This window comes from Tubulanus polymorphus, chromosome 12 (genome assembly GCF_964204645.1).
Source record: "Tubulanus polymorphus chromosome 12, tnTubPoly1.2, whole genome shotgun sequence".
Classification (NCBI taxonomy): domain Eukaryota; kingdom Metazoa; phylum Nemertea; class Palaeonemertea; order Tubulaniformes; family Tubulanidae; genus Tubulanus; species Tubulanus polymorphus.
Window position 1 is genome coordinate 8,840,075 of NC_134036.1, and position 15,638 is coordinate 8,855,712.

A 15,638-nucleotide genomic window follows, 5' to 3' on the forward strand; every position below is an offset into this window, starting at 1 on the left:
ATTCATTAAATTTATCATCGTATCCTTTATATTTCACCAAAGAATACTTTTTTCCTTTAAGAGTTTTTGTTTTCAATACTTTTTCGATTTTGTATTCTATTTCATCTGGATTTGGTACAAGTGATAATTCTTGTTCATAGAAATAACCTAATATTTCTTCATCTTTTAGATCTTCTAAGTAACAGCTTTTGAGAAATACTGATTCCGAATGCTGACACTGGAATAGTGTACAGAATATAGGGTAAACGACAATATATTTATATATTATTGCGATATGATGTTGGCATTGAGCCAATTCATGTAAAATCGCGCTACGTTTTTTTATGTGAGCATTTGTTTCATTGGTTCTCGGCTTAAATGACGTATAATCGATGCGATTGAAGACATGGCGAACCATCGTCGATGACATGGTCAACTGAGTTAAAATTCAACGAAAAACTGTTTTTTGCGGGAAAATTCTTAGCTCTCGCTTATAAAATTTTATAAATAATAATAATGACCTCGATATATTCTACGAGCGAATTGGATTGGCTGTTTTTGGGATATACGGGGAATTCCGGCATTACTAAAATAATTATGGGAAAGCCATAGAATGGCGTAGGTTTCATTAGACTAGGTGCCGTATACATGCGAATTTTAAATGCTCATTGCTGGTGAGGATGTAATTATTTCATACATCCGCCATAGGTATTGTTTCATTGTAATACCCGGTGATTGTTTTGAATGAAATTTAAGTGTAAGCGAACATTCACTTATACGAGGCCTCCACGTGCGCACGGAGTGCTACACGACACTCACACAAGCTCGTACAGTACACTACTAATGGTGATGATGTAACGCGTGCACGTTTGGCATGCAAATAGGCTGAATGATCCTAGCAGAAGATGAGCGCTGTAATAAATTGCAATTTCTTGTGACCTCAAACAATGCCCTCATTCCAAACAACCTTTAGCTTTCAAGGTAAACCACACTTTGCCCATGGGCATTTTATTATTCATTATCCAGCATTACAAAGTTTCTTTAATATGGATTGTACACGGACACGCTATCTCTGCAGTGACAGAACCAGAACCGTGACCGGTGTACTAGTATGCAGTGTCATTGTGTACACTTAAATGACAAGACATTGACATGAATGGACACACCCGTGGCGTCAATCAATTTTTTTTTCAACTATAAAGGACAAAAAGGACGATGGTATTTAAATAATGTTTATGAAACAGGACCCAGTTCCACAGTTGTGAGTTAAGATTTGAATTTGAGTAAACTCATTGAAAATGAACTAACTTTAACTCAAGAGTTAACTCTAACTCACAACTGTGGAACTGGATCCTGATGAATTCATGAAACTGACATCAAAACTGGGGTTAGTTTTTTACAAAACAGGTTATTTTGCATTCCTTCACTATTTGAATTATCAGGTTGTAAAAATGCTACAGCTAATCACCCGCCCTAAAATAGAGCCTTAAGTAGTCCAAGAGTTATCTGATCGGTAGTAAAATGTTACATCGACTATATAACCAAAATAGTGTTAGACTGGACTTAAATCTAAGCTAGGCCACCGGTTGACGCGGATAGTCGGTATGCCGTAGGTGATTGGCAGGATGAAATCTTACATTAATGTTATAAGTTACCCTCCTGGTCAGGAGGGCTTCAAAAATCAGTCAATAGACTCATTGGTTGTTCCTCTCCACGGAAATTTAAAAAAAAAATCTTATCTTTCTTTTATTGGGAACGTGTCCCTCAATTGATTGACCCTATTTACAACGGCGCTAATCACCCACCTGGGTCTAGTGGGGAGCTGAATCGAGGTGGGGGTCGAAACCCCCGCTTCTAAATACAATGAGGTTACATTGATTAAACTAAGTTGTTAAATCTATACATTTAGATTTACAGTATAGAACCAAGAGATTGTCCCCGTTATTTAGTTGGCTGGTTGTGATTGAATGACAGTACTTTTCCTATATTATTGTCATAAGGAAGGCTTTTAAAATTAAGTCCATAGACTCATTGATTGTTCCTCTCCACGGAAGTCTTTAGTAAAAGGCGAAAGATTTAAACGAGGTTGAAGAGAAACCAGAGTACCTACATACCCTGAGTCCTCGAGGTATTCATACCCCGAAACCATTACCTTTACACACGGTGTTTTACTTTCGACAAAATTTAGATTTTTTCCCGCCACAAAATCGGTCTTTTAGCCAGAAGTTTCCACAGATTTCAGTCGGAATTTTATCCAAATTTATATCACATTTAATAAGATCAATCAACAAGCAATGATGCTACAGTTACAAATATATGATTATATTCATGACGATGGTATCTCGTTTTCCGTGAGTGCTCGGTAAATTCCGTCAATCTCCGACTAGGGGCACGACTCACACTCGGCACCCTCTAATGTGACTCGGACCAAATCGTCTCAGTATGATCGCGGCTAAACATTAGCTAAACTGCCTAACTTTGGAGTGTCATAGATTCGAACACAGTTATTACTGAACTAGGTTTCTTTAACAGTACAGAATATTTTTTATCTTAAAATAAGGATTGACCCAGTTATCTATTTGATTGGTAAATTCCGTTTGATTTTCGATCTTGGTGTCCCTACAAACCCACCACACGTGCCGGGAGCGAAACAGGGGGTTTGTTATCGGCCCCGAATGACCATACAAACTGTGAAATGAGAACTCTCGTATTCATGTGTGTGGTTTGTGTGAAAGCGATGCGCGATTATTTCAGTAAAATATTCCAGAAAGATTCACCTATATCTACATTAATATGTATGAATAGAGAAAATTTAGTACCGAAGGCTTAACAAAACTTTATCTAATAAGATATGAGAATTAGATTCAATTCACTCCTCTCCGACCGATCTAGAACACATCTATTCAAATGTTCCACGATGGTCTATAAGCTGAACTGCATTCAACCGAGATGAAATAATGATAACTTGGTGAAACGTGGCTTGATTGGTCCGATATACTCGGCAGGAGTCTGATGTAACCAGGGTTCAATTTACTTCAATTTATCATTTAACAGATCGTTCAACATGATTCGTACAATAGAACGCTACCGATAGACACATCAGTCGAAAATGATCACTACTAGCGACAATACGACAAGTGGCCCGGTCCCGCAGCTCAGCTGGTGTCAGAGAGTCCAAACTCGTCCGGTTAGATTTAGGTTCAGTTTCAACATTAGAATGTATTTAGGATGTTATCTACCGGCGTCTGTACTGGGTATAACATTCAACGCATTCACGTTGTTAGTTCTAAAACGGTTTAAATCTGATGTTTATTTTCTCATCAAAATTCTCGCTATAAACGATATTTTGTTTATGGTCGCTACATTCATTCTTAATCCGCTGAGAACTGCGTACATTTACGCCGTTTTGGGAGATATTTTGTTCCGCGTAGATGACTGGATGTTCGGGTGGATTTTTATTTTAATATCTTTGCCGTTTTTTTATATATTTCAGATGACACGTAACTGGTGCACTGTACTGCTCAGTCTAGAGCGGTTAATCGTCGTATTGTTTCCAATAAAATCTCGTAGAATTCCCAGAAAGCTGATTGCACAGGGCGCAATGTTATTTATTTCTTTGTTGGCTTTTTGTGGTCATTTAGGTCAATTTCTACCCCGCAAACATCTTGGATTCATGAACTGTCCTTACTATTGGCCTTATATCACAAGACGGCGTGGAGTGATCCGGTACAATTTTGCAATATCCTTCTGGATTTATTCAGTTTCTGAGCGTATTTTTTTCTTCTTTCTCACTGTCACGTTTCCACTGTTCATTTTGGTTTTCATCAATGTAATTCTTATTTCGGTGACATTTTACCGTCGGGTTACTCGACTTTCACAGCTCGGTATAACTGATGAATCGTCTAGAAGGGAAATGAGGGTTTTAAGGATGGTTTTATCAGTTGTTTTCGTGTTTATTATTTGCGAAGGTTTGGGATTTGTGGATCGTAGAAGAAATTTGTTCCCCATAGGAATTATCGGTTTTTCTTTTAGATTAATCGCATTGGCATTTTCTATTGTTGATTCGTCAGTAAATTTCATTATATATTGTGTGACAAATGACAAATTCAGAAAATCGTCCTTTGACATTCTAAGTAAAGCTTGTTCTAGAAGAGGTTCTTGTTTTCGATGAATAGCTGGCGTGAGTTGAGATGAGACAATTCTACAGTGGAACTCGCTCCGGATTTTTGTAGAAAAACCCACAACTAAATTTTTAAGAAAATCTCGGAAGAGAATCTAATACAGAGGCATCAAAACTGTCCGAACATTTCTCAAACTGGAAAATAAAAGGACAAAAAGGACGATGGTATTTAAATAATGTTTATGCAAGAGATTGATTCATAAAACTGACATCAAAACTGGGGTTAGTTTTTTTTTTAACAAAACAATCTGCATCTACATTTAATCTGCATTCCTTGACCATTTGAAATATCAGGTTGTAAAAATGCTACAGCAAATCACCCACCCTAAAATAGAGCCTTAAATAGTCCAAGAGTTATCAGATCGGTAGTAAAATGTTACATCGACTATAAAACCAAAATAGTCTTAGACTGGACTTAAATCTAAGTTAGGCCACCGGTTGACGCGGATAGTCGGTATGCCGTACGTGATTGGCTGGACGCCATTTTATGTAAGTGTTGTAAGTTACCCTCCTGGTGAGGAGGGCTTCAGAAATCAGTCAATAGACTCATTGATTGTTCCTCTCCACGGAAATCTTTAGTAAAAGGCGAAAGATTTAAACGGGGTTGAAGAGAAACATGAGTACCTCTACCCTGAGTCCTCGAGGTATTCATACCCCGAAACCATTTTTGCCTTTATACACGGTGTTTTACTTTCGCCAAAATTCAGATTTTTTCCGCCACAAAATCGGTCTTTTAGCCAGAAGGTTCCACAGATTTCAGTCATAATTTTATCCAAATTTATATTACACTTAATTAGATCAATCAACAAGCAATGATGCTACAGTTACAAATATATGATTATATTCATGATGATGGTATCTCGTTTTCCGTGAGCACTCGGTAAATTCCGTCAATCTCCGACCACGCCCACGTGTCCTACAATGGACACGCGTATTGTGACATCTGGGGTCACCTGGCACGTGACCGATACTCTGACCACAGGGTGAAAAGTACCAATATCCGACCTCGTATTTATGACGTATTCTTAACGGATAATGGTCGTATATGTTTGATATCTGACCCCAATCCGTAACTGACATTGAAGAATCCGGGAAAACGGATCTGCGTATGTATTGATAGATCCCCAACCATACGTCGGTTGTCCGTTGCTGATACTTAGACAGATACGCAACTGACACTTGACGTATGCTTGACGGATTAAAGAAATCCGACTCGACGGTTTCGACGAGTTGAAACAATTATCCGCAGTATCCGCATCGGTTATATGACGTATTCTTTGATTAGTCATAACCGCAATGAATGGATACATTGCGGATTCGAAGCGATTATCCCGTATATGCAGACGTATTTTGATTGGACACCCGTCTGTTGATCCCCATACGAACGGATATATGCGGTTTTGTGAATAATCTGTATTACGTATTCTTTTGTTTTAGTACTTTCAGCACTTATATACGCACTGCAGGCAACAGGATCCGCAAAGCATATACGAGCTCTAGATATCTCGGGAATTCTTTCTCCGCTATACGTATGTCCGTGTCTATATTATGCAGTTTGATCAAGTGTACAAAACCAATGAAAAATAAGAAAACTACGATGATATACTGATATAATGAATGTTAAGATTTCTTTTATTTAGATGTTATATGTTTTCATTGGATCATGACAAGTTCTAGTTATGTTTAAATAAAAACTATTTAAAAACTGTTTAAAAATAACTAGCCCGGCCAACAAACACTTTCAGTAAACTTCCCCTAACAAAAAAATCACACATGTGATTTTTTAAAAAACACGTGTGATTCACATGTGTAAAAATGGGACATTATCACACATGTGATTTTGTATGTGAATCACACGTGTGATTTTGTATGTGAATCACACGTGTGATTTTATCCCATTTTTACACATGTGAATCACACATGTGATTCACATTCAAGCTGTATCACACGTGTGATTTTCTAATCTAATTAACCCATTTTTACACATGTCACATAACACAGTCATGTGTGATTTTTAACGCATGTGATCTGCAGTCATCCTCATTGTTCAAGCTCCACACGACTGTATTCAAGAAGAAGTATAAGCACACATTCATAATGGTCAAAATTTGACCACTTCTTTCATTGTTTCATCCATATTTCACAATTTCCTAAAAACTCATTGCCTGAAAGGAGATCCACATAGTGGCAAAACAAAATGAAGTTTCAAAATTACCAACCAAATGTAATAACTCACTTGTGTAAGCTTACATGTTGATGGGAATTTTATTTTCAAATATTTACAGATTTACTTCGTCAATTTATACTGTTTCAGCATTTGTCCAATTTTCTTTCTAATTTGGGCTGCGATAACCCCCAATCAACAATTCAGAACATGATCTGGAATGAGACAAAATTATAAAACATTCAAATACTACACACAATTCCAAACAATAAATCAATCAATCAATATCCCTAATATCAATCATCTGATGAAAAAAGCCAAAGTTACATTATTATGATAAGTGAAACCAGATCGAAAATAAACGGCGCTACTTTTACACTAGCTTATAAATTTTTTCAATCAACACTTACCATAACAGGACTCAAAACCTCTTTTTCAGTAATTTGTTCCGGCTGAAAGTATACGTTTCATTCTCCATGTAGATAAATTACTACTCGAGGAAATGTACTGACTCCCTAGATTAATAACGGAAAATTCCATTTTAATTTGTAAATGATTCATTCAAATGTAGAAAGAATTGGCAAATACTGTTCAATACCGGCTGATCATTCAGTTTAGGAATTATACAGTATAGTATGCAAACGAGTGTCTTTTTCCTGGACATATCGTGATTTGATTATTATTCCATTATTTAACTGAAATGCACACGGTTATGAAAATATATTATAGTTTCAAATTACTTTTAATATTTGTTTTTAATGAACTCGACCATTCAACCTTTAACCCGAAAGCCCATTACCCCTATTACTCTTAAAATATTCATATAAATGAATAACATTTAAATCATTGAACTTCTAAAATCAATTTTAATAAAAAATTTAGTATTAAAATGGAAGCAAATAAGTACTACTGTCCATCATGTAATATCAATATAGATAAATCCCAAAAAGCAAGACACAATAAAACTAATACACATTTAGAGAATAAATTGAAACTAGAATATAAAGATGATATATTAGAAACTAAATTAGAAGAATTAAAGAATGAAAAAGAAACATATAAATGTGATGCATGTAATCAATCATTCAGTGATAAAAGATATTATAAAGAACATTTAAAATCTATAAGTCATATTAGAAATAAGAATAATGATATTTTAGGTGAAGATTATTTTGATAATGATAACGATAAGAAACAGAAGACAATTAAAAGCATAAAAAATAAATTAAACAATAAAAGACCATACATGGAATTGGCCCCAGCAGCTATTGAGTTTAAATTTCATAAAGGAAAAACATTAGAAGAAAATAAAAAACATTTAGAAAAAATGAAAGAAATAATAAAAATAATAACTGATGTTGAATATCCTAAAATAAGTATTTCATCAAAAGTTAAATTCATAAAATCTGAAGATAAACCAATATATAATATAAATTCTCATTCACAACATATTATATCTAAACAACATATAGATCATAAATTAGATAAATGTTCTAATGAAGTAAAAACTAAAATAGAAGAGAAATATTTTGAAGGATCTGGTTTAATATTTGATGAAATAATATTTATGACTTTACATGTTTATAACACAAAATATAATAAGTTAACTAAATCAAAACCAATTGATGAAAATAATTTATCATATTATAAAGATGATAGTATAAATGGAACAAGTTATATTAAACTACCATTTAAAACTTATGCTGTAATAAATGTACAAAATTTTGATGATAAATGTTTACTATGGACTATAATAAGTTGTTTACATCCTGCAACTTATAATATTTGTAGATTAACTCATTATAAACCATTTGAAAATAATTATAAGATAGATAAGTATCCTGTTAGAATTAAAAACGTCCCAAAGATAGAAAGAGATAATAATTTAAGAATAAATGTATTTGATTTAATCAAATTACCAAATACAAAAGGTAACAATATAAAACATTATACATTAGAACCTTTATATCTATCAAAAGATTATGATTCAAATGATGTTATAGATATATTATATTATGAGAATCATTATATGTGGATTAAACAAATAGATTTATTTTTTAAATCAGAAAATGATCACCATAAAATATATCTTTGTAGAAAATGTTTACATAAATTCAATAATGAAAGTACATTATTAAATCATAAACAATTATGTGAAAATCATGATTATTGTAAATAAGTTTTACCAAATGAAAAGGATAAAATATTAGAATTCAAAAAATATGATTACAAAAATAAAGTACCATTTGTAATATATGGAGATTTTGAATCATTAAATAAAGAACTAACTGATCAAGATAGAAAAGAAATATATTATAAAAGAAAGAAATTAAATTCTAATGAAAATGATTTTTCAGATGAACCACCAAAAACAAATACAATTAAAAAGATTCATCAATCAGCTGCTGCTTTCGGGTTATATATAAAATCTGATTATCCAGAACTAATTGAAAGTGAATATTATCATTACAGAAATGAAAATGTTATCAATGATTTTTGTGACTTATTAATTGAATATGAAATAAGATTTAGTAAATTATTGAATACAAATATAGAAATTATAATGACAGAAGAATTTAAAGAAGAATTTGTGTTTGCAGGTAAATGTTATTATTGTGAAAAGATATTTAATTATAAAGATAAAAAAGTAAGAGACCATGATCATTTGAATGGAAAGTTTAGAGGTGCTGCACATGAAAATTGTAACTTACAAGCTAAGAAAATTAACTTTGTACCAGTTATATTTCATAATCTATCAGGATATGATGCACATTTATTCATCAAACAGTTATGCCATAAAATAGAAAAAATCAATAATGAAATAGAAATATTAAATTCAAATAGATCAAAAGATAAAATACCAACTTATAAATTTAGAATGTTAGCTAAAACATCTGAGAATTATATATCATTCCAATTTGGGTGTTTAAGATTTATAGATTCATATAGATTTTTAAATAGTTCATTAGATAACTTATCAAAATCATTAGTTGATGATGAATTAAAGATATTAAAACAACATTACCCAAATAATGATGATTTTGAATTAATGAGATATAAAGGAGCAATTCCATATTCATTTTATAAGAATCATAATGATTTCAATATAACTGAATTATTGAAAGAACAATTCTATGATGAATTAAAAAATGAATATGTTAAAGATGAAGTCTATAATAGAACATTGAATATTTGGAATCATTTCAAAATAGAAAATCATGGACAATTAGTAGATATATATTTAAAATCAGATGTATTATTATTAACCGATATATTCGAAAGGTTTAGAGATGTAAACCTAAAATATTTCAATATTGATCCTTGTCATTGTTATTCATCACCAGGTTTAACATGGGATTGTGGATTAAAATTTACAAATATAAAAATGGATTTGTTAACAAATATAGATCAATTATTATTATTTGAAAAATCTATAAGAGGAGGAGTTTCAGGTGTATTAGGGGATAGATATTTCAATGTAAATGATAACCCCGGATATAAGTTATTATATATAGATGCAAATAATCTTTATGGTTGGGCAATGATGGAACCACAACCTTATGGAGTATTTGGATTTAAATCTAGAAATCTAGCATACTGTCCCGAACATAAAACTGTAACTCATAAAGAATTATCAAATTACCAAAAAAGAATTAAACCCGAAAATCATATTCATACAGAAAAGTTAATGGTAACTCAAGAAGATAAATATAATTATGTAGTACATTATAGAATGTTAAAGTTTTATTTGAATCAAGGAATGATCCTAAAAAAAGTACATAGATATATTTCATTTAGTCAATCTAAGTGGTTAGAAAAATATATAGATTTTAACACCAAACAGAGAACTAAAGCTAAAACTGATTTCGACAAAGATTTCTTCAAGTTAATGAATAATGCATTCTATGGTAAGACTTGTGAAAATATTAGAAATAGAAATGATATTGAGTTAGTCAGTAATGGTAAAAGAATTAGACATTTACAAACATATCCTAAGTTCATTGGAAACAGAATATTTGATGAAAATTTAGCTGCAGTTAAGATGAGAAGAACATCAATGAAATTTAATAAACCAATCTATGTTGGCGCTTCAGTTTTAGAATTATCAAAATTACTAATGTATGAATTCTATTATAACGTATTACAACCACTTTTTGGAGAAAAACATATAGAAATCTTATATTTTGATACCGATTCTTACATATTAAAGATAAAAACTGATAACATAACTGATGATTTAAAAACATTAAAACATCATTTTGATTTTAGTAACTATCCTAAAGATCATGAATTGTTTAGCAATGATAATAAAAAAGTTCCCGGTAAATTCAAAGATGAATTAGGTGGTGAAGAATTGATTGAATTCATTGGTATTAGATCTAAAATGTATTCATATAAAACTAAAGAACATGAAGCTAAAAAGTTAAAAGGAATAACCAAAAGTGTAGTAGAAAAGAATATTCATTTCAAAGATTACATCAATTGTATATTCAAAGAAGAAGTTAGAAAACATAAGATGAGATGTTTAAGATCTGAAGATCATGAAATGTTTATTGAAGAAATTGAAAAGATAAGTCTAAACCCATTTGATGATAAAAGATATATTTTAGATGATGGAATTCATACAGTTGCTTATGGTTGCAATTTAGATGAATACTTAAAATTTAAAAGAGAAGAAACAAAAGAGAACGAGATAATGAAAAGAATTCTAACGTGTTAATCAAATTTTAATAAAAATATGTTATTAAAATGGAGAGTAAACAAGCACACAGTGAGAACAACAAATTATTTCTAGATAGAATTAAAGATATAACAAATGTAAAATCTGTAGATTATAAATTCAAAAAGTTAACAGAATTAACAATTGATAAGAAATATCTAATTACAAATATTGATACAGTTACTAATAACTATGGAGATAAATTAGTTATACACTTAGAATATGAAGGATTAAAAGGAAATACATATAAATTCAGAACATATTTACCTGATAGATTTCATAGATTATCAAGTGAAGATTTAGAAGAATTATGTTCTGGAGATTTCTATTTCGTATACAAAGGTAAGAATGAAAAGGGGCACCATGAAATAGATTTCGAAGAAGAAAATATGTAAAATAAATGGTAGAATTAAAAGAATACAGAATATTTGTAGATTCTAGAAGACTTACAAATTATAAATCTCATAATTTACTAGTTCAATTAGATAGGGAATATAAAAATTGTGTAGATTTAAAATTAGTAAATATAAGTTTATGTAACTCATTTTACAGTATATCGAATAAAACTATTGAACAAAGAGCTTTTTTTAATTTTTAATAAAAACAAAAATGAATGGGTCTATATATATTTAAAACCAGGGTTATATAATTTAGATACATTGGCACAAGAAATTAATAGAAAAGCCTGGCACAAATTAGGTAGTAGTTCTGGGTTTAGTATTAGATTTTTAAAAAGTGAGAGTTCTGATAGAATAAAGATAAGGTTGTCTAATAGTGAAAAACATTAATTTATGGTAAAAAAACCTATAGCTAAACTGTTAGGAATTCTTCCAGATAGATCTTTTACAAATATTGATGCTGTTACACCAAACTTAATACCTCACACACATTTTTATATTTATTGCAATTTAATCGATCCTACAAAAACATTCGAAGCAACTAAAGATATAACTTGTAATTCTGGTTTACTAAACATTTTACCATTGAAGAATGTTAAAGAATTTGGAACGCAAATAAATTATAATTTAACAGAGTGTGATTTCAAACCTAGCATTCCTCGTTTTAATAATTTTAGATTAGAAATTAGAAATCATAATGGATACTTAATTGATTTAAATAATTTCCCTGTAATTTATGAATTAGTTATAAGATGTAGAGAGTAATTTTTTTCACTTTATAAATGAATATAACTGTTGGACCGAGTATATGTTTTGGGTTTGATTTTAAACATGGTAAAGAAATGAGAATTAAACTAAATGATGTAATTACTGATATAAAAAGTAAATCATTTAACAATGCATCAATGATTGATAAAGAAAATTATAATATAGAAAAAGTAATTGATTTAATTAAAACGCCTTTAGAATATTATGAATTAAATGAAGATGGAATTATTGAAGATATCAAAAACATATTATCCAAAATATATGATAATCATAAAAGTAGTAATGAAATAAATGTTGAATTAATCATAAATAAGATAACTAAATATTTTGATGATAGTAATTTCTTTGATAAATAAATGAGTGATAATAAGTGGATAATAACTGGATTATATAATGGAGCATTACTATCAGTTGGAACTGTTGGTTATTCAATGGTATTAAAAAAAGTATTCAAAATGGGAAGTGTTAATGTTGATAGATTTGATATAAATGATATCTTAAAATTAACATTAGCAGTTACTTTATCTAATTTAACTATTGATTATTTGGAAAAACAAAAATATATTCCTCCCATATAAATGCGTAATTATTTTACTAAATAAATGGCTTCCGTAATTATAACTATTATAGGATCAGCAATTGTTAACGCTTTAGCATTTACTGGTGGTGGATATTTATTTAAACATATTGATAAAAATGGTTCATTAACAGAACAAAAAAGACGTAACTTAGCGTTAGAGAAATACAATAAATCTGCAGAAGAATATAGAGAAAAAAGACAAAACTATATGGATTATATTAACAAGGAATTATATGATCAGAAGATTTCACATAGAGATTTTCAATCAGTTGATGATGCAATGAGTTTATATAACGCGGTAACCAGTAAAGAAAAATAACATCTATACAAACCCAAATTATCAGATAATTATACCCAAGTAATGAACAGAAGAAATATGAAATAATATGGATTTTAGGTGGAACAGTTATTGTTATATTTGTTGCTTATAAGTTTACTAATTAGTAATTTTTTTTTCTAAATAAATGGAAGATAAAGTTAATAATATTGATATTATTCCTCATGATATAAATAAAAATAAATTAAAAATATATTTAGAAAAACAAATATTAGAATTTGAAAGTGACTTAAAGATAAAAAAGAAAAAATATTTAAAAAGTAAAATTATATATTATTTGATTATAAGTGGTTCGGTTACAATTAGTTCTGTAATAACATTTCTAGCAATATTCAGTCCATTAACACCATTAGCTATATAAATTGGCGTATTATGATTAAGTTCAAGTGTTTTAACTGGTATAAGTTCAAAATTAAATATAAAAAGTAATAAAGAAAAAATTAAAACTAATATAAAAGAAATTAATAAATTAAAGAATACACTAGATTATATAATAAGTTTAAATGGCCATATAACAGTTGAAGAACAAGATAAATTATTAAAAGAATTAGTTAATTATTAATTTTTTAATTATATAAATGGGGTTTCCAAAAGCTTTCCAATATAATAAATCAATTAAATATAATATTCCTGCAATAGATTTTAAGAAAAATATTACATATAGAAATGTAGTTTTAAATTCATTAACTAATTTAGAAATTTATGTCACTGAATCACAGTTTTTTATTTCTAAAATGGAAAATGTATTTAATACATATGAAGTTACTTTTTCTCGAGATGAATATCATATATATAAAGTAAAATCTAATATGAAATATTGGCAGAACCAATTAGATTTTGCTGTTTATTGTGCAACAACAGGATGTGGAATAAGTTGGAATGATCATTTAAATAACTTAGATAAAAATTTGAAGTATTCTGATTTAAAATTAATTCACACAATATTTAGATTTCACACATATTTTCAAATCAGAATAATATTAAATGAATTAGAATGTCCTTTACCCGGATCTAAATATTTTAAAGAATTGGATAATAATATTAATCTATCTAAGTTTTATAAAGTGAAGAGTTTGAAATAAAAAGAATTGATTATATGCATAGAATTTCAGCTTATCATAATTATAAAATTGATAATAATAATGGTTGGGTTAATTTCATTTTAGAAAATGGTGAAGGTTTTACAAAATCAGGTATACAAAGAATAAATCAATCTATTAGAACTTATTTGATATGTATTTTAGGTGCGCAAGTTGAAAAAAGATCCCCAATAATTGGAAATTATAACACTTCATTCGATGCGCAGAAATAGTTTAAAGTATTATTTGAAGATTCAATTCATAATGATAAAAATAGATCGATTCCAGAAAACATTGTAAGATATCAAAATTATTTAGATAAATCACATATTAGATTAAATTATTGTATAGGCCCTAATCTATTTATTATTTCTAATGATTTAGTATTAAAGATGGGAAACATAATTGGTTATAATAATCTAATTAAAACTGCAACAATAAATAATTCATTTGGATTAAATGATATAAATAAAAAGATTATCACTGCTCCAAAATTAATGGAAGGTGAAAAAAATAAAAAACATATTCAATCAACTGAAACTAAAACTAATAATATTAAATTAAATAATGATTCTAAAATAAAAGATTATAATACATCAGAAGATATAAAAACTGATATTATTCAACATGATATAATTAAACTAAATGATGATAATAAATCCCATGAAAATACTAAATTAGCTATAACTTGTATAGGAATTGTAATCGGAGGAATATTATATTTTAAAATTTAATTTTTGTATTATGTAAATGGCAGAAGGTGGAGAAGATTTTCCAATGGATCCTTTAGATGAACCTGGTATAAGTGATGAACAACAACCTGATTTGATGAAGCAAGTTTTAGTAATGATAATAAAACAGAATATAATACTAATTTAGATGAAGATGATGATTATGATGGAATTAATTCTGAATTACGTGAAAAATTAAATAAATATTTAAAAGCTCCTGAAAGTGGTAGAATTTCAACTAGAAGAGAAAAAAAAGAATTTATGGAACTATTAGAAAAACAACAAGAAAAATATCCTGATAAACATATGGAATTATATAAAATGAAATCTAGAGTAAAAGATACAATTGTTAACGAATTATTACCAATAGTTGTAATACATGAAATTGATACTGAAGATGTTGTAGAACAAATTTTAAAAGATGACCCATATTTCACGAATAATTTAGAATTTAAAAATGATTCATGGTATTATAATGTTGAATTAAATAACAAAACTGCATCAATACAATTATCTAAAATGGGTCAAGAAAATATTTTTGAACCTGAAATGTTAGCAAGATCTACAATTGAACGTTCAAAAGGTGGCGCAGAATTTCTCAGAATTATATGGAATGCACTCGATAGAATAAATAAAGAAGAACCAATTCCTAATATTGATATAAACAAATATTCACCATTTAAAAATCCAAATCCAAATCCT

The 15,638-nt window shown here is 29.2% G+C and overlaps 2 non-coding genes across 2 annotated transcripts; both read right to left on the reverse strand.

Annotated features, from left to right (window-relative positions):
* Positions 1-1,965: 1,965 nt before the first annotated feature.
* Positions 1,966-2,085, reverse strand: LOC141914368 (U5 spliceosomal RNA). The gene has a single exon (XR_012620814.1). It is a non-coding gene; the product is annotated as a U5 spliceosomal RNA (small nuclear RNA).
* A 2,579-nt stretch (positions 2,086-4,664) lies between these two features.
* On the reverse strand, positions 4,665-4,783 carry LOC141914366 (U5 spliceosomal RNA). Its single transcript, XR_012620812.1, has one exon. It is a non-coding gene; the product is annotated as a U5 spliceosomal RNA (small nuclear RNA).
* Positions 4,784-15,638: the final 10,855 nt, after the last annotated feature.